The sequence below is a fragment of the Aethalodelphis obliquidens genome, unplaced genomic scaffold (assembly GCF_003676395.1).
Source record: "Aethalodelphis obliquidens isolate GAN/ISIS:26980383/991018 unplaced genomic scaffold, ASM367639v1 scaffold1, whole genome shotgun sequence".
NCBI classification, from domain to species: Eukaryota; Metazoa; Chordata; class Mammalia; order Artiodactyla; family Delphinidae; genus Aethalodelphis; species Aethalodelphis obliquidens.
This window is the reverse complement of record NW_020837945.1, coordinates 5,753,445-5,772,863: the sequence shown is the minus strand read 5'-3', so window position 1 is coordinate 5,772,863 and position 19,419 is coordinate 5,753,445. Positions and strand designations below refer to the sequence as shown.

The 19,419-nt window shown below is 42.0% G+C and overlaps 1 long non-coding RNA gene across 1 annotated transcript in view; it reads left to right on the top strand.

Annotated features, from left to right (window-relative positions):
• Positions 1-19,375, top strand: part of LOC113613371 (uncharacterized) — a 77,566-nt gene extending 58,191 nt beyond the window's left edge. The window contains exon 3 of the long non-coding RNA XR_003430230.1: positions 19,281-19,375. This is a non-coding gene — a long non-coding RNA (uncharacterized LOC113613371). The remainder of the gene's footprint in view (positions 1-19,280) is intronic.
• Positions 19,376-19,419: the final 44 nt, after the last annotated feature.

Below are 19,419 nucleotides of genomic sequence, written 5' to 3'. Positions count from 1 at the left end.
TACGGTATTTGTCTTTCTCTTTCTGACTTACTTCACTCTGTATGACAGACTCTAGGTCTACCCACCTCATTACAAAGAGCTCAATTTCATTTCTTTTTATGGCTGAGTAATATTCCATTGTATATATGTGCCACATCTTCTTTATCCATTTATCCGATGATGGGCACTTAGGTTGTTTCCATCTCCTGGCTATTGTAAATAGAGCTGCAATGAACATTTTGGTACATGACTCTTTTTTGAATTATGGTTTTCTCAGGGTATATGCCCAGGAGTGGGATTGCTGGGTCATATGGTAGTTCTATTTGTAGTGTTTTAAGGAATCCCCATACTGTTCTCCATAGTGGCTGTACCAATTCACATTCCCAACAGCAGTGCAAGAGTGTTCCATTTTCTCCACGTCCTCTCCAACATTTATTGTTTCTAGATTTTTTGATGATGGCCATTCGGACTGGTGTGAGATGATATCTCATTGTAGTTTTGATTTGCATTTCTCTAATGATTAATGATGTTGAGTATTCTTTCATGTGTTTGTTGGCAGTCTGTATATCTTCCTTGGAGAAATGTCTATTTAGATTTTCTGCCCATTTTTGAATTGGGTTGCTTGTTTTTTTGTTATTGAGCTGCTTGTAAATTTTGGAAATTAATCCTTTGTCAGTTGCTTCATTTGCAAATATTTTCTCCCATTCTTAGGGTTGTCTTTTGGTCTTATTTATGGTTTCCTTTGCTGTGCAAAAGCTTTGAAGTTTCATTAGGTCCCATTTGTTTATTTTAGTTTTTATTTGCATTTTCTAGGAGGTGGGTCAAAAAGGATCTTGCTGTGATTTATGTCATAGAGCGTTCTGCCTATGTTTTCCTCTAAGAGTTTGATAGTTTCTGGCCTTACAGTTAGGTCTTTAATCCATTCTGAGCTTATTTGTGTGTGTATGGAGTTAGGGAGTGATCTAGTCTCATACTTTTACATGTACCTGTCCAGTTTTCCCAGCACCACTTATTGAAGAGGCTGTCCTTTCTCCACTGTACATTCCTGCCTCCTTTATCAAAGATAAGGTGACCATATGTGCATGGGTTTTTCTCTGGGCTTTCTATCCTGTTCCATTGATCTATATTTCTGTTTTTGTGCCAGTACCATACTGTCTTGATTACTGTAGCTTTGTAGTTTAGTCTGAAGTCAGGGAGCCTGATTCTTCCAGCTCCTTTTTTTGTTCTCAAGATTGCTTTGGCTATTCGGGGTCTTTTGTGTTTCCATACACATTGTGAAATTTTTTGTTCTAGTTCTGTGAAAAATGCCAGTGGTAGTTTGATAGGGATTGCATTGAATCTGTAGATTGCTTTGGGTAGTAGAGTCATTTTCACAATGTTGATTCTTCCAGTCCAAGAACATGGTATATCTCTCCATCTATTTGTATCATCTTTAATTTCTTTCATCAGTGTCTTATAATTTTCTGCATACAGGTCTTTTGTCTCCATAGGTAGTTTATTCCTAGATATTTTATTCTTTTTGTTGCAGTGGTAAATGGGAGTGTTTTCTTGATTTCACTTTCAGATTTTTCATCATTAGTGTATAGGAATGCCAGAGATTTCTGTGCATCAATTTTGTATCCTGCTACTTTACCAAATTCATTGATTAGCCCTAATAGTTTTCTGGTAGCATCCTTAGGATTCTCTATGTATAGTATCATGTCATCTGCAAACAGTGACAGGTTTACTTCTTCTTTTCCGATTTGGATTCCTTTTATTTCCTTTTCTTCTCTGATTGCTGTGGCTGAAACTTCCAAAACTATGTTGAATAAGAGTGATGAGAGTGGGCAACCTTGTTTTGTTCCTGATCTTAGTGGAAATGCTTTCAGTTTCTCACCACTGAGGACGATGTTGGCTGTGGGTTTGTCATATATGGCCTTTTTTATGTTGAGGAAAGTTCCCTCTATGCCTACGTTCTGCAGGGTTTTTGTCATATTTGGGTGTTGAATTTTTTCAAAAGCTTTGTCTGCATCTATTGAGATGATCATATGTTTTTTAAATCAATTTGTTAATATGGTGTATCACGTTGATTGATTTGCATATATTGAAGAATCCTTGCATTCCTGGAATAAATCCCACTTGATCATGGTGTATGATCCTTTTAATGTGCTGTTGGATTCTGTTTGCTAGTATTTTGTTGAGGATTTTTGTATCTATGTTCATCAGTGATATTGGCCTGTAGTTTTCTTTCTTTGTGACTTCCTTGTCTGGTTTTGGTATCAGGGTGATGGTGGCATCGTAGAATGAGTTTGGGAGTTTTTCTCCCTCTGCTACATTTTGGAAGATTTTGAGAAGGATAGGTGTTAGCTCTTCTCTAAATGTTTGATAGCATTCGCCTGTGAAGCCATCTGGTCCTGGGCTTTTGTTTGTTGGAAGATTTTTAATCACACTTTCAATTTCAGTGCTTTTGATTGGTTTGTTCATATTTTCTATTTCTTCCTGATTCAGTCTTGGCAGGTTGTGCTCTTCTAAGAATTTGTCCATTTCTTCCAGGTTGTCCATTTTATTGGCATAGAGTTGCTTGTAGTAATCTCTCATGATCTTTTGTATTTCTGCAGTGTCAGTTGTTACTTCTCTTTTTCATTTCTAATTCTATGGATTTGAGTCTTCTCCCTTTTTTTCTTGATGAGTCTGGCTAATGGTTTATCAATTTTGTTTATCTTCTCAAAGAATGAGCTTTTAGTTTTATTGATCTTTGCTATTGTTTCCTTCATTTCTTTTTCATTTGTTTCTGATCTGATCTTCATGTTTTCTTTCCTTCTGCTAATTTTGGGGTTTTTTGTTCTTCTTTCTCTAATTGCTTTAGGTGCAGGGTTAGGTTGTTTATTTGAGATGTTTCCTGTTTCTTAAGGTAGGATTGTATTGCTATAAACTTCCCACTTAGAACTGCTTTTGCTGCACCCCATAGGTTTTGGGTCATCGTGTCTCCATTGTCATTTGTTTCTAGGTATTTTTTGATTTCCTCTTTGATTTCTTCAGTGATCACTTCGTTATCAAGTAGTGTACTGTTTAGCCTCCATGTGTTTGTATTTTTTACAGATCTTTTCCTGTAATTGATATCTAGTCTCATAGCGTTGTGGTTGGAAAAGGTACTTATACGATTTCAATTTTCTTAAATTTACCAAGGCTTGATTTGTGACCCAAGATATGATGTATCCTGGAGAATGTTCCATGAGCACTTGAGAAAACTGTGTATATTATGTTGGTTTTGGATGGAATGTCCTATAAATATCAATTAAGTCCATCTTGTTTAATGTATCATTTAAGTCTTGTGTTTCCTTATGTATTTTCATTTTGGATGATCTGCCCATTGGTGAAAGTGGGGTGTTAAAGTCCCCTACTATGAATGTGTTACTGTCGATTTCCCCTTTTATGGCTGTTAATGTTTGACTTATGTATTGAGGTGCTTCTATGTTGGGAGCATAAATATTTACAATTGTTATATCTTCTTGGATCGATCCCTTGATCATTATGTAGTGTCCTTCTTTGTCTCCTCTAATAGTCTTTATTTTAATGTCTATTTTGTCTGATATGAGAATTGCTACTCCAGCTTTCTTTTGGTTTCCATTTGCATGGAATATCTTTTTCCATCCCCTTACTTTCAGTCTGTATGTGTCTCTAGGTCTGAAGTGGGTCTCTTGTAGACAGCATATATATGGACCTTGTTTTTGTATCCATTCAGCCAGTCTGTGTCTTTTGGTGGGAGCATAATCCATTTACATTTAAGGTAATTATTGATATGTATGTTCCTATTCCCATTTTCTTAATTGTTTTGTGTCTGTTATTGTAGGTCTTTTCCTTCTCTTGTGTTTCTTGGCTAGAGAATGTCCTTTAGCATTTGTTGTAAAGTTGGTTTGGTGGGGCTGAACTCTCTCCGCTTTTGCTTGTCTGTAAAGTTTTTAATTTCTCCATCAAATTTGAATGAGATCCTTGCTGGTAGAGTCATCTTGGTTGTAGCTTTTCCTCCTTCATCACTTTAAATATGTCTTGCCAATCCCTTCTGGCTTGCAAAGTTTCTGCTGAAAGATCAGCTGTTAACCTTATGGGGATTCCCTTGTGTGTTATTTGTTGTTTTTCCCTTGCTGCTTTTAATATGTTTTCTTTGTATTTAATTTTTGACAGTTTGATTAATATGTGTCTTGGCATGCTTCTCCTAGGATTTATCCTGTATGGGACTCTCTGTGCTTTCTGGACTTGATTAACTATTTCCTTTCCTATATTAGGGAAGTTTTCAAATCTGATCTCTTCAAATATTTTCTCAGCCCCTTTCTTTTTCTCTTCTTCTTCTGGGACCCCTATAATTGAATGTTGGTGCATTTAATGTTGTCCCAGAGGTCTCTGAGACTGTCCTCAATTCTTTTCATTCTTTTTTCTTTCTTCTGCTCTGCAGTAGTTATTTCCACTATTTTATGTTCTAGGTCACTTATCCGTTCTTCTGCCTCAGTTATTCTGCTATTGATCCCATCTAGAGTATTTTTAATTTCATTTATTGTGTTGTTCATCATTGCTTGTTTTATGTTTAGTTCTTCTAGGTCCTTGTTAAATGTTTCTTGCATTTTCTCTATTCCATTTCCAAGATTTGGGATAATCTTTACTATCATTATTCTGAATTCTTTTTCTGGTAGACTGCCTATTTCCTCTTCATTTGTTAGGTCTGGTGGGTTTTTTTTCTTGCTCCTTCATCTGCTCTGTGTTTTTCTGTCTTCTCATTTTGCTTATCTTACTGTGTTTGGGGTCTCCTTTTTGCAGGCTGCAGTTTCATGGTTCCCATTGTTTTTGGTGTCTGTCCCCGGTGGCTAAAGTTGGTTCAGTGGGTTGTGTAGTCTTCCTGATAGAGGGGACTAGTGCCTGTGTTGTGGTGGATGAGGCTGGATCTTGTCTTTCTGGTGGGCAGGTCTACATCTGGTGGTGTGTTTTGGGGTGTCTGTGGCCTTAATATGATTTTAGGCAGCCTCTCTGCTAATGGGTGGGGTTGTGTTCCTGTCTTGCTAGTTGTTTGGGAGAGGCTGTCCAGCACTGTAGCTTGCTGGTTGTTGAGTGAAGCTGGGTGCTGGTGTTGAGATGTAGATCTCTGGGAGATTTTCGCCATTTGATATTATGTGGAGCTGGGCGGTCTCTTGTGGACCAGTGTCCTGAAGTTGGCTCTCCCACCTCTGATGCATAGCACTGACTGCTGGCTGCAGCACCAAGAGCCTTTCATCCACACGGCTCAGAATAAAAGGGAGAAAAAGTAGAAAGAAAGAAAGAAAGAAAGTAAGAAAGAAGGAAAGAAAGGAAGGAAGGAAGGAAGGAAGGATGGAAGGAAGGAAGGAGGGAAGGAAGAGAGACAGAAAAGAAAGAAAGAAAGAGGAAAGAGGATAAAATAAAATAAAGTTATTAAAATAAAAAATAATTATTAAGAAAAACGTTTTTTTAAAAAGAAAAAAACAAAACAAAACAAAACAACAAAACAAAAAAATGGACGGATAGAACCCTAGGACAAATGGTGACAGCAAAGCTACACAGACAAAATCTCTCACAGAAGCATACACATACACACTCACAAAAAGAGGAAATGGGGAAAAAATAGTAAATCTTGCTCTCAAAGTCCACCTCCTCAATTTGGGATGATTCATGTATTCCACAGATGCAGGGTACATCAAGTTGATTGTGGAGCTTTAATCCGCTGCTCCTGAGGCTGCTGGGAGAGATTTCCCTTTCTCTTCTTTGTTCGCACAGCTCCCAGGGCTCAGCTTTGGATTTGGCCCCGCCTCTGCATGTAGGTCGCCTGAGGGCATCTGTTCTTCCCTCAGAGAGGACGGGGTTAAAGGAGCAGCTGATTCGGGGGCTCTGGCTCACTCAGGCCGTGGGGAGGGAGGGGTGCAGATGCGGGGCGAACCTGCGGGGCAGAGGCCGGCGGGACGTTGCACCAGCCTGTGGCGCGCCATGCATTCTCCCGGGGAAGTTGTCCCTGGATCCCGGGACCCTGTCAGTGGCAGGCTGCACCGGCTCCCCGGAAGGGGTTGTGGATAGTGACCTGTTTTTGCACACAGGCTTCTTGGTGGCGGCAGCAGCAGCCTTAGCGTCTCATGCCCGTCTCTGGTGTCTGCACTGTTAGCCGCAGCTCGCGCCCGTCTCTGGAGCTCCTTTAAGCGGTGCTCTTAATCCCCTCCCCTCCCGCACCAGGAAACAAAGAGGGAAGAAAAAGTCTCTTGCCTCTTCGGCAGGTCCAGACTTTTCCCCGGACTCCCTCCCGGCTAGCCGTCATGCACTAGCCCCCTGCAGGCTGTGTTTCCACCGCCAGCCCCAGTCCTCTCCCTGCACCCCGACTGAAGCCCGAGCCTCAGCTCCCAGCCCCACCCACCTGAGCAGACAAGCGTCTCAGGCTGGTGAGTGCCGGTCAGCACTGATCCTCTGTGTGGGAATCTCTCCGCTATGCCCCCCACACCTCTGTTGCTGTGCTCTCCTCCACAGCTCCGAAGCTTCCCCCCTCCGCCACCCGCAGTCTCCGCCTGCGAAGGGGCTCCTAGTGTGTGGAAACCTTTCCTCCTTCACAGCTCCCTCCTACTGGTGCAGGCCCCATCCCTATTCTTTTGTCTCTGTTTTTTCTTTTTTCTTTTGCCCTACCCAGGTATGTGGAGAGTTTCTTGCCTTATTGGGAGATCTGAGGTCTTCTGCCAGGGTTCAGTAGGTGTTCTGTAGGAGTTGTTCCACGTGTAGGTGTATTTCTGGTGTATCTGTGGGAAGGAAGGTGATCTACGCGTCTTACTCTTCCGCCATCTTCCTGATCTCCTGTCAATCACTCCTGCAGGATCTTTAGTTGTGGCATGTGGGCTTCTTTAGTTGCGGCATACAAACTCTTAGTTGTGGCGTATCTTTGCAGGATCTAGTTCCCCAGCCAGGGATCAAACCTGGGCCACCTGTATTGGGAGCATGGAGTCTTACCCACTGGACAACCAGGGAAGTCCCTTTCTCATGCTTCTTGAAACATACTTCTTAAGTAGCTGTCTACCTTTTCTACCCATGAGTCCACTAGTCCTAAATAGCTTAAATGGTCAGCTAACAATAAGCATTTACTAGGTATTAGCAATTGATTTATGTACATTATTTCATTTAATTCCTATTTAAATAGCCACTAGAATTATCCCCAGCTTACAACAGACAAAGTGACCTGTGTTAGGTGATTAAGAAGCCAAAGGAGAAATAAACTGTGACATCAACAATTCCCTTCACGTTGGCCTGGTGAGTTCCTCTGCCCACATGGAATAGCGACTGAACTCAGGAGTGTCCTATGACTGATGTCAGGTGATGTCAGGTGTACTATCTCATGACGCAGAGCTATAAGGTAGGTCTAGAAAAGAGTCACTTAGGTAGGAAACAACAAAGATAACAGATCCGGTACTGTCTTTTTTTGTGTGTGTGGTACGCGGGCCTCTCACTGTTGTGGCCTCTCCCATTGCGGAGCACAGGCTCTGGACGTGCACGCTCAGCGGCCATGGCTCACGGGCCCAGCCGCTCCGCGGCATGTGGGATCTTCCCAGACCGGGGCACGAACCCATGTTCCCTGCATCGGCAGGCGGACTCTCAACCACTGCGCCACCAGGGAAGCCCACCGGTACTGTCTTTAGAGTTCTAGGTGGTTCTGCTCTGCATGTTCATGCCATATGGACAATGTCTATGAACCATGACAAAATATTCTTCCCATCACGCACCTGCAGCCAATCCTGACTCTGGGCTGACCAATGCTTCTGTTTATCCTCTTGTTATTTGAACAGCACTGTGGCCCTGAAGGTTTCTGGAGGACACTGTCCTTCATCAGTAGAGATGAAGATTGGAACTCAACAGTTAGATTCCTGTTCAGTCGTGAGAACCTGACTGCGTCTATATTAAGGCAGTCTTTTAATTAGTGCTTTTAGCGGTAATGCTTTTAGTGATGCCTGCTCATCTCAGGTAAGAAGCCCAGAGTATCAGACAGGAGAGGGGCCTTGGAGACCCACGGGTCCAACCTCCTTATTGCAGAGACGATGAAACTAAGTTAGCTCGGACTTATCTACAGGAGAAAACACCAGAAACAAGGTCATTTATTCATTTCTCTGTAATTTTAGCTCCTTTTGGATTTTGAATGCTACATTAAATCATAGCACTTAAGATATTTTATATATATATATATATATACACATAAATATGTATATATATGTATATGTATATAAATATGTATATCTATATAAATATATATACATATTTATGTGTATATATATATATATATGCACATATATATATATATACACATACACCATTCTGCATTTGATCTTGCAAAGTGTAAGCAAAGATCTCAAAGTTAAAACCATCCAACTCAGAGACTCGGAAAGTTTAAAGAATTTGCCCAAGTCTGTCTGAGTCAGCTCAGCCTTCTGTAACAAAAATACCACAGACAGGGTGGCTTTAAGAACAGAAATTTATTTCTCACAGATCTGGGGGCTAGAAGTCCGAGATCAAGGTGCCAACAGTCTGGTTTCTGGTGAGGTGTGTTTCCTCGTTTTCCTTACTTGGAGGAGAGCAAGCAAGCTCATATCTCTGGTGTCTCTTAATCCCATCATGAGGAGGGAGGGGGACAAAAACATTTAGTTCATAGCAAAGGTGCACATCTAGAAATTGGCCCTGGAGTTCTAACTCCAACTGCATGGCAGTAAAGCCTAGAATTCAAATTTAGAGACAGAGGTATACATCGTAAAGCAATTATGTGCTTAGCTTTCCAACAGTTTACTGACAGCCAATTGCTATGCATTCATTCATCAAATTTTTGTTGAACACTTACTGTGGGCCGGGTTTCCTGCCCTCATGGAATTCATTTTCTATTAAAGGAAATGGTTTGTTGACAGGCATTCACAGTGCAGTGTGATAAGGGCTGTGTTGGTAAGTTTCATGCTGGGTGCGATGGGCGCACACAGAGAAGGATCTAACGTATTCTTGACGGACCAGGAAAGCTCTCCAGAAAAAGTGAACTCTAACCTGAGACCTGTGTAAGACTCAGCCTCATGGGAGGCGCAGGAGGACTTCAGGGACAAAATGGTGAGTTGGGGAAGGAAATACTGCTCAGTAAGCAGAAGCCAAGTCCATAGGGGCAGGACCAAGGGATAAGACATGCTATGGACTCAATGTCTGTGTCCCCCTCAAATTCATATGTGGAAGCCCTAATCCCCAGTGTGATGGTATTCGGAGGTGGGATCCTTGGGAAGTGATTAGACTGTGAGGATGGAGTCCTCGTGATGGGATTAGTGCCCTTATAAGAAGAGACATGAGAGACAGAATTTCTCTCTCCTCTGTGTGAGGATACAGCAAGAAGACCAAGAAGACATTTGTCTGAAAACCAGGAAGAGATGTCTCACCAGGAACCGAGTCTTCTGGTGCCTTGGTCTTAGACTTTGAGCCTCCAGAACTGTGAGAAATAAATTTCTGTTCTTTAAGCCACCCAGTCTATGGTGTTTGTTATGGCAGCCTGAGCTGACGAGACGAGACTAGATAATTTGGAACCAGATAATGAATGGCTTCACAGCATGTGGTGGGACATAATTCTAAAACGGTCCCCTGAGATCTCCCACCCTGATCTCAAGGACTGTGAATATGATGAGACATCACAGCCATGATTACATTACATTACATGGAAAAAGGGATTTTGCAGATGTAAGTAAGGTTACCAATCAGTTGGCTTTGAGTTAATGAAAAGGGAGATTATCTGGGTGAGTCTATTCTAATCACACGAGCCCTTTAAAAGCAGAGTGTTTCTCCTGGCTAGTGGCAGAAAGAAGTCACAGTGATGCCAAAATTGAGACTGCAACATGCTGTTGCTGGCTTAAGGATGGGGGTGGCCATTGTCAGGGAATGTGCACATCTTCAGCTGACAACCAGCACAGAAGTGGGACTTCAGTCCTACAGATTCGAGGAACAGAATGTGCCAACAACCTGGATGAACTTGGAAGTGGATTCTTCCCCCAAACTTTCAAATAAGGATCCAGCCTGACTGACACTTTGTGACAGTGTGAGGTCCTTAGTGGAGCCCTCTCCAGCACACCCAGACTTCCCGCCTGCAGAGCTGTGAGAGAATAAATAGCGTGAGGCAATTTGCTACACAGTGATAGAAAGCTCATACTCAAGCCAAGTTAAAAAGAAAATAGATGTAAAAACCAAAAATAATCCACTACCAAATGGAATGCTGTAGTACATTAAAATATATGACAGGGGCTTCCCTGGTGGCGCAGTGGTTGAGAGTCCGCCTGCCGATGCAGGGGACACGGGTTCGTGCCCCGGTCCGGGAGGATCCCACGTGCCGCGGAGCGGCTGGGCCCGTGAGCCATGGCCGCTGAGCGTGCGCGTCCGGAGCCTGTGCTCCGCAACGGGAGAAGCCACAACAGTGAGAGGCCTGCGTACCGCAAAACAAACAAACAAACAAAATGACAATATTGTTTAAGATTCGAAAGTCGGTGTAATTTACATTAACAGGATGTATTAGGGTGTAAGTTTGGCTCCTGGAGCAGAGAGATCTAAAATAACAGCAATTTTAACAAGACAGAATTTTGTGTCTTACACAAAACTCTGCACAGATGGTCTAAAGCTGGTGTGGTGACTCATGGTCAATAGTGACTTACACTCAGTCATTGCCTTGCCCCCTTCAACACATGGCTTCCATCTTCTGGTCCAGATGGCTGCTCCAGCTGCCGTCATGATATATCCCAGGCAGTAGGAAGGAAGAAATGGGAGAAACAGGCATGCCTTCCTATCCATCCCCTGCTCTTCCCGGGTGACTTCAAGGGCAAGACAAAGACATGGCAACCGCACATACTTCATATCACAACTCAGCAGCCAGAACTTAGTCACATGGATACATCTAGCTTCAAGGGATTTGAGGAAAGTATTGAGTGGCCACGTGTCCCCTGAAATTTTACTACTATGGAAGAAAAAGAGAACAGATAATAGGGGAAAACTAGCTGTCTCTGCCCCAAGGAGAAAAAAGAAGATTCTCTTATTAAATGCAGATAAAACATTTAATAAAATGAAACACCGTTTGTTATCAGTCAGTGTTCTCCAGAGAAACAGAAAAAGTATATATTTTTACTCAAATCTATATATTAACAGAATACACACACACACACACACACACACACACACACACACACATTTATTGCAAGCAATTGGCTTAGGTAACTGAGGGGCTGGCAAATCTGAAATCTGTAGGGCAGGTCAGCAGGCTGGAGACGTTCATGCAAGAGCTGATGTTGCAGTCCTGAGGCAGAATTTCTTCTTCCTTAGGAAACTTCAGTAGACTCTTAAGGCCTTCAACTGATTGGATGAGGCCCACCCTCATCCCACTGGAGATTACTTCAATGGCGAGTAGCCTGCTTTCCTAACCACATTTGCAAGATACTGGCACTGCAACACCTTGATTAGTGTTTGATTGGATAACTGGGGACTCTAGCCTAGCTCAGTTGACAAATCAAACTAATCCTCAAGCCAAAGGAAAAAAAAAAAAAAACCAAATTAGGCTTTGAAAATATTTCCTGAACCTGATAAATGCAGTTGTAGTCCATATCGATTATATTTTACTTCTCAATATTCGTGTATATTTTTAGTCTGCTCAGCATCTGAATCTCCTTCCTACATTCGGGAAATCCACTTTTCTGTGAGTGTCAGTGACAGCCCAGCCCCATCTACCATTCTAGAGGCCCCAAAGTCTGATCCTGTCCCTGCTCGCCCCCAGCTGCTCTGTGACTTAAACCTAGCCGATTGGATGCTCTACCAGTGACCTTGATAAGGAATGGGTTTCACAAAGAAGCAGCTCTGGTTTGGGGCTGTCCCCGGTGGCAAGGGCAGAAGCTTCCCGCCAGTACCCTCACCAGGCTGTTTCTGGAAATTTCCCTGGGCCCTGGGTTCCTGCATAGCCTCCTTGGTTCATGCCTATTCTCTAAGCCTGCTTTTTTCAGCCTTCTCATTGATTCTGTTAGAAACCTGCCATCTCTTTTTTGTTGTCCCTTTTGTGATAAGTTTAGCCTGAATCAGATTCTGAGGTATGTAACCCTAAACCCTAATTGGTATATATAGAAAGGTTACAGCAAAAATCAAACCTAATGGTGAAATGTGAGAACACCTTTTAAAGTGGTGTTTCTCGACTGGAACAGAGGCAATATTGCCTCTTAAGGGACATTTGGCAATGTCTGGAGATCTTCTCGGTTGTCACAACCTGCAGTGGGTATGGTGTGGATGGGGGTGAGGTCTCCGTGCTATGGCATCCGGCATCTACTGGTAGAGGCCAGGGATGCTGCTGCACCTCCTATGAAGTCAATAGTGCTGAGATTGAGAAACTCTGCTCTAAAGTAAGAAACAAGACAAGGAAGCTTGCTTTCACTGTTTCTATTCAGTGCTATATTGAAGAATGTAAAAAGCAAAATAAAGCAAGAGAAAAAGAGATGTAAGGACTGGAATGGAAAAAAAATGTTTACTTCTTGCAGATGATATGACTGAACACCTGAAGATAATATTCAGAAACTAGTAAAACCATAGATAACTCATCACGGTTGCTGGATGTAAGATCAATATACATAAGCAAATAGCATACTAACAACAACCCCTTTAAAAGTAATACCACTACTTCTCTGTGTTATTTTTGCAACTTCTTGTGAATATATAATTATTTCAAAATAAAAAGGTTTTAAAAGATAATTTCAAAAATTTCTTTAGTAACAGCAACAAAAACTATAAGCTATTTAAGAATAATTTAACCAAAATGTGAAAGAAATTTGTGAGGAAAATTATATATCTTCATTGAAGAACAAAATAAGAATTAAATAAATGGAGAGACATATCATATTCATGTTTGGAAAAATCCAATGCTGTAGGTTGTCACTTCTTTTAACATTCATCTGTACATTCAATGCAATTCCAGCAAAAATCCCAACAAGGCTTTTAATAGAAGTCAACAAACTGACCTTAAAAATCATATAGGGGACTTTCCCTGGTGGCACAGTGGTTAAGAATCCGCCTGCCAATGCAGGGGACATGAGTTCGAGCCCTAGTCTGGGAAGATCCCATATGCCGTGGAGCAACTAAGCCCATGTGCCACAACTACTGAGCCTGCACTCTAGAGTCTGCAAGCCACAACTACTGAGCCCACATACCACAACTACTGAAGCCCATGTGCCACAACTACTGAAGCCCACGTGCCACAACTACTGAAGCCCGCATGCCTAGAGCCCGTGCTGCACAAGAAAGAGAAGCCACCACAGTGAGAAGCCCCCACACTGCAATGAAGAGTAGCCCCGCTCTCCGCAACTAGAGAAAGCCCGTGCACAGCAACGAAGACCCAATGCAGCCAATAATAAATAAATAGATTTATTAAAAAAAAAATCACATGGAAGCACTAAGGGCCAAATACGTAAACTCTAGGCTGTGAATTTAAAAAAGCTTCTATAAAAACTTCTATAAACAAAATTTTGCTCTGGCTTTTCTGTATAGGTTGGGTTAAAGGCAGGTAAAACTGGAAGACAGGAATTCCATGATAGTAATCTGTGCAAGAGGAAATGACCCAGGCCATGGGGATAATTGCAGGGAAATATTTAAGAAGTGCGATGTACAGACTTGGTGATTAATTAAATATGGGGAATAAGAGAAGGAGAGAATAGGATGATACCAAGAGTTTCAGGCCTGGTAATTGTGTAGATAGTGGTTCCGTTTTCTGGGATAGAAAACACAAAAGGAGGACTGGCATTTGGGAGAGAAGATATTGAATGTAGGTTTTGTTGATGAAAATTCAAGTAAGTATCAAGAAGAAAAAGAGGGAGTTTTATTGGAGCCAAACTGAGGATGCTAACCCAGGAAGCAGATTCTCAGGAAGCTCTGAGAACTGTTCTGCCTGGTAGAAGTCGAAGGCATAGTCAGCTACAATTTTTTTTTTTTTTTTTGGCGGTACGCGGGCCTCTCACTGCTGTGGCCTCTCCTGTCGTGGAGCACAGGCTCCGTATGCGCAGGCTCAGTGGCCATGGCTCACGGGTCCAGCCGCTCCACGGCATGTGGGATCCTCCCGGACCGGGGCACGAACCCGTGTGCCCTGCATTGGCAGGAGGACTCCCAACCACTGCGCCACCAGGGAAGCCCAGTCAGCTACATTTTTGAGACAAAGGATCGTACATCAAAATGATGTACTGATATTTCACATAAAGTTCCCCAAGGATTCATAGTCCAGGTAAGCATGTACAAAGCGAGCAGCAAGTCATCATCACCCCCTACAGAGCTGGGAAAGAATGCTATTGTTTAAGAAGTTACGTTGCTAACGTCAGAAAAAAGAAAACAGATTGATCTTTGCTGTCGAGCAGGCACTCCTGTCTTTGAGCAGCTCTGGTTAATGTGTAATGCTGATGCCCGCTGCACATTAGGGAGGGAGGAGGCCCAAATGGACACAGAGAGAATTTTATGTTTAATTTTTTCTTGTCCTGTTTTAACAGATAAATTTTATTTCATCAGTTTGGACAGAGAGAGTTTGTAATGGATGGGGTCATCCAAGTGGAGCTGTCTGAGAGGTAGTTGGTTGTATAGGTCTGAGAGCCCAGGAGAAACATCTGGGCTGGAGACCTAAATCTAGGAATCTAGAACATAATAGAAGCAGTAAGAATGAATAAAAATCACCAAGAACAGTCGTTAGATAAGAAGAAGGTGTGTTTAAGAACCCGGAGCAACAGACAGAGCAAGAAAGAAGGAAAAGAGGAACTTCCAGAGCGGTGGGAGGAGACCAGAGTCTTGTGCCAAAACCCAAGGAGAGGGAGCAAAAGGAGTGAGAACGTGGCTAGTGAATGAATGTGGCTGAAGTTCATGGAGAAGATGACCTGAGTCTGGTCAACTAGGTCAAGCAGCAGGGGCATCTTGGGCACTTGGCAAGAGGCCTTTCAGCAGTGTGGGAGGAGAGGAACCCTGCGTGGAGGGAGAAATGGCATGCACCAAAGGCAAGGCAGTGGGGCAGTGACATTTCTTTTCTCTCTTAATCAGTTTGGGTAAAAGTGTGTGTGGAGGGGAGGTCAACGATTCACTGGTTATAAACAAGAGACTTGGCATCTTGGCTAAAATTTAGTTTCATTCTCTGTGCTGAGAGGTGGGTGGAGAGAGAAGGTCCTCTTCATTTGTCCTGGACCTATCTGATGAGAATCAGTTATGAATTACAGAAGATGTTCCTCAAAAGGCTCTCTTGCATAAAGCAGGGTACATCCACATAACAAATCACTCTGAAGACATGAAAAAGAATGGAGAAGTTTTCTTATACAGATACAGGTTGTTCTCTAGGATATATTGTTAGGTGTGAAACCACACAGGATCCTGTGGGGCTCCTGGGCATGGAAGCTTTTCTGTGTCCCCCATTTCTCGTTTGTAGGTAATAGACTCCAGCCTCCATGACCTTCCCTGAGTCCTGAAGGGCAGATTCAAACAGTTGCTAATCAGGGAAGGAAGGGGATGCAGAGACAGGGGAGGAACAGTCAAGAAACAATAGTGCAGCCTTGGGGCAGGTCCTGGTTCCACCACAACGGATACACAGAACAATAGCTTTGAGCTCTTCTCCAGAACTGAAACCCCCAACAAACGGAAGATGTTAGCATTCTTCATTCCAGAGAAGGTCACAGTTTGATAACCTTGAGGAGCTCCTCAGGAGACCACCTGAGGCCAGATTAAAGGAGTACAGGCCCTGCACACACCCTGATCCTCATCAGCAACCCCACCCTTGAACCATTGCTATGAAACTCACCAAATTCCACCAGGTTGGGACACACAGTTTTGCGAGACATAAGCCCACTGTGTCCCCCTTTGCCTGGCAAAACAATAAAGCTATTCTTTTCTACTTCACCCCAAACTCTGTCTCTGAGATTTGATTTAGCACTAGTGCACAGAGGACGAGGTTTTGGCATCAGGTGAGAAACACAAGGTGTAGAATGATGTTTATGGTATGCTACTCCTTGTGTAGATATACATATTTACTTGTGTTTTCAAAAAGAAAGACTAGAAGAATACACAAAACTAATAGTGGTGGTCCTCCAAGGATAGCAGTGTAGGACACGAGGTAGAAGATTTCCATGAATATATTTAGTATATAGTTTTATTTTGGAACCATGCACATGTTTTACATAGTTTAACAAAAGAAATAAAAGTAAGATAAAAAGCAGTTCCTAAAAACTGAAAACAATTGACCCTACCCCTATCAAGGTAAAGAAGAACCACACAGAAAACATACTTCCTTGGTGTGACTTTCAACACAATGTTTTGAATCCATGTCTCTAGGAAAATTCTTCTAAGGATCAATAGCAGATCAAATAATTCTTAAACTCCATTCAGCACTCTTCTTGTCAGTAGTAATATTAATATTGTTAATATGAGACTATTATAAGTTATTAATGTAAAACAAATACATAATTATTGGACTGTCATTAGAAATTAAGATTTCTAGTATAAAAGAGATACAGCATAAAATCAAAGAAGTTAAATCAAAACCTTCTAATATTAAATTTGAATGGGATATATCAGAATGGCCTTATGATTTTTTTTCTCTTAAAAAGTATTTCCTGGTTCTGTCCATCAAAAGGGCCAAGAAACAATGACATCCAGATTGTGGTTTCTAATACAACTTCCCTGTAAAAGGAATCAGGTTTTTTTTGGGAAAAAAAAAGACTGACTCATGGTCTGAAGCAGAAAATGTGCAAGATTTTCACCCTGTTGTGTCAGAAAGCAAAGAGGCTGTTGTAGGCGCCATGGGGCAGAGTAAGGATATAGGACTAGCAATCCAGGTGGCAAATGGCTTACTAGAAAACTCTAGACTGGAACTTGACTCCTGTTTTTAGTTCTAGCTCTCGACTTTGGGCAAGATGCTTAATCTCTCTGAGACTAGGTCTCCATGAAATTTATTTTTCATTAGTAAGATGAAGATAAACACCCTTTCCTTTTCCTCAACTCAGGGCTATTGCCATCCCATAAGACTACCTTTGCATAAAATAGAAAATTTCCCCTTCTTCCTGGCCTCTTAGCTAGGTGCCCTTGGGAACACAATATCACTAACATTTATTATCTCACAGTTTCTCTAAGAATCCACATACAGCTTAGCTGAGTGTCTCTGGCTCAGTGTCTCTCATAAGGCTGCAGTCAAGGTGGTGGCTTGTGTCTCATCTGAGGGCTTGATTGGGGGTGGATCCACGCCCAAGCTCACTCAGTGGTTGAGGGCTGGATTCATGTCTGTATATGTTACTGCTTCACCAGAGGGAAACAGAACCAGTAGGATGTGTCTACGCCTATGTCCTTGTCCAAGTCCATGTTCACATCCACACCTGCATTCACACCTGCACCCACATCTCTATCTATCTAGATCTATATATTGCAAGGACCTGGCTTATGTAATTGTGGGGTCTGACTAGGTTAGTCTGAAATCCATACGGCAGGCTGTGAGGAAGGCAGGTGAAATCTTTTGGGCAGAAGCTGATGCTATAATCCACATCCTCAGGGAAATCTTGGTTCTGTTTTTAAGGGCTTTCAGTGAATTGAATCAGACCCAGATTATCTAGGAAAATCTCTTTTGCAAAAAGTCAACTGATTCTAGATGTCAATCACATCTACAAAATATCTTCACAGCAACACCAAGATGTGTGTTTAATTTAATGGCTGGGTACTGTAGCCTGGCCCGGTTGGCACATAAAACTGACCATCACAAATTCCTCGAGAGCTGCCAGCCAGCGGGTGTCCTCACTTCCTTGCCTTGTGGGCCTCTCCATAGGGCAGCTCACAGCACAGCAGCTGGCTTCCTCGGAGCAAGGGAGTGAGAAGAGCCAGGGAGAATGTCCGAGCAAGACAGAAGTTGCAGCCTTTTGTAACCTGACCTCTGAAGTGACATCTTGTCACTTCTGTTGTATTCTGTTTGTTAGAAGCAAAATATGTAGGTTCAGCCCACACTCAAGGGGAGGGGATGACCCAAGGGTGTGAGTAGGAGTCTGCAACCATAGGGGCCCTCCTCAGTAAATGCTGGGAAGAGTAAGTGAGATAATGTGTGTGAAAGAATTGTGTAATCCAGTAGATAAATATTAGCTAGAACCATATAAAATTGCTAGGATTAGGTTGTTCATTTTTTACCCACAAAAATGGCTGTCACCTAACGTAAGTTGTAGTTAAATAGGGAACTGATAGGGTGTAAAACAACTTTATAATTTTTGAGGGGGCCAGGCATGAATGGAATCTTGGATAAATGGCGGTGAGGGGTAGAGAGAGAGAAGCAGTGTCAATTTTACTAGGTTTGCATTTGGCTTGTTCCTCTCTCTCTCTCACTCTCTCTCTCTATTATTTGTATCATCAATCAATCTCTCTATCTCTCTATCTATCATCTATCATCTACTACCTATCTATCATCTATCTATCTATCTATCTATCTATCTATCTATCTATCATCTACTATCTATCTATCATCCATCTTCTATCTGTCTATCTGCCATCTACTATCTATCTATCTAGCTATCATCTATCTATATCTATCCCTATATCATTGTCTACTGATTGATCTATCTTCCTATCTATCATCTATTTATTATGTATTTTGACTGATCAGCTGCTGGGATTGATTTGGGCATATTTAAAATGCAACCCAAGGCTAGCGCTTTGCAAAGGTTTTGTCTGCACCTTGAGCAATGAGTTTGTTGTGAACTAAGGGAGTGGCCACAGCATACGCCTCTGAAGCATCCATCCACAGTGGATTCTTTTCTCTCCTTTCATTTTCTTTTCTTCTTCCGTGTTTTCTCTTTCTGATCCATTTGGCACCAAAGGCAATAGACTTCCCAGCCCTTTGTGGATGAGAGAAAAAGAGTAGGTCCTCTGTAACCCTAAAGGTATAACTTTTAAAGTGATAAACCATAGTTAGCTTATCATCCTGAGGCCACCCTCAACGACACACAAGTCCTGTAGAAACAGATATGTGTGTTATTTCTATATTATTCTACAGATAGAAATATTTATCTAGAGAAATAAAAAAATAAGCAAAGAAACAAAAGTGCACACGGAGCAACTTTCCACCCGGAGGAAATGTGTATCTCTTCTGTCATCAATGATCCTGAATTGGGTTTCTGCCGCTGCCAACTGACACTTTTATACTAAATTGTATTTTTTTTAAAGGGGTGTGGTCAGAGGAAAGAAAATTCACACCAGTTTGAAATAAAGTAGGGCAAGTCAACATACTTCTACCCATTTTCTTTGAGTGCAATTCTTTTGTTCCTCTGTTTCTTTCATAGTTTTTAATGGGCATCATCCTCAGATTCAAAGACCAGATGTGCTTTCTTATCATCCAAGATGAGCTGTTATTAATGGAAGAGAAGAAAATCAGCAGTGTGGATTTTTTTTTTTTTTTTTTTTTTTTTTTTTTTTTTTTTT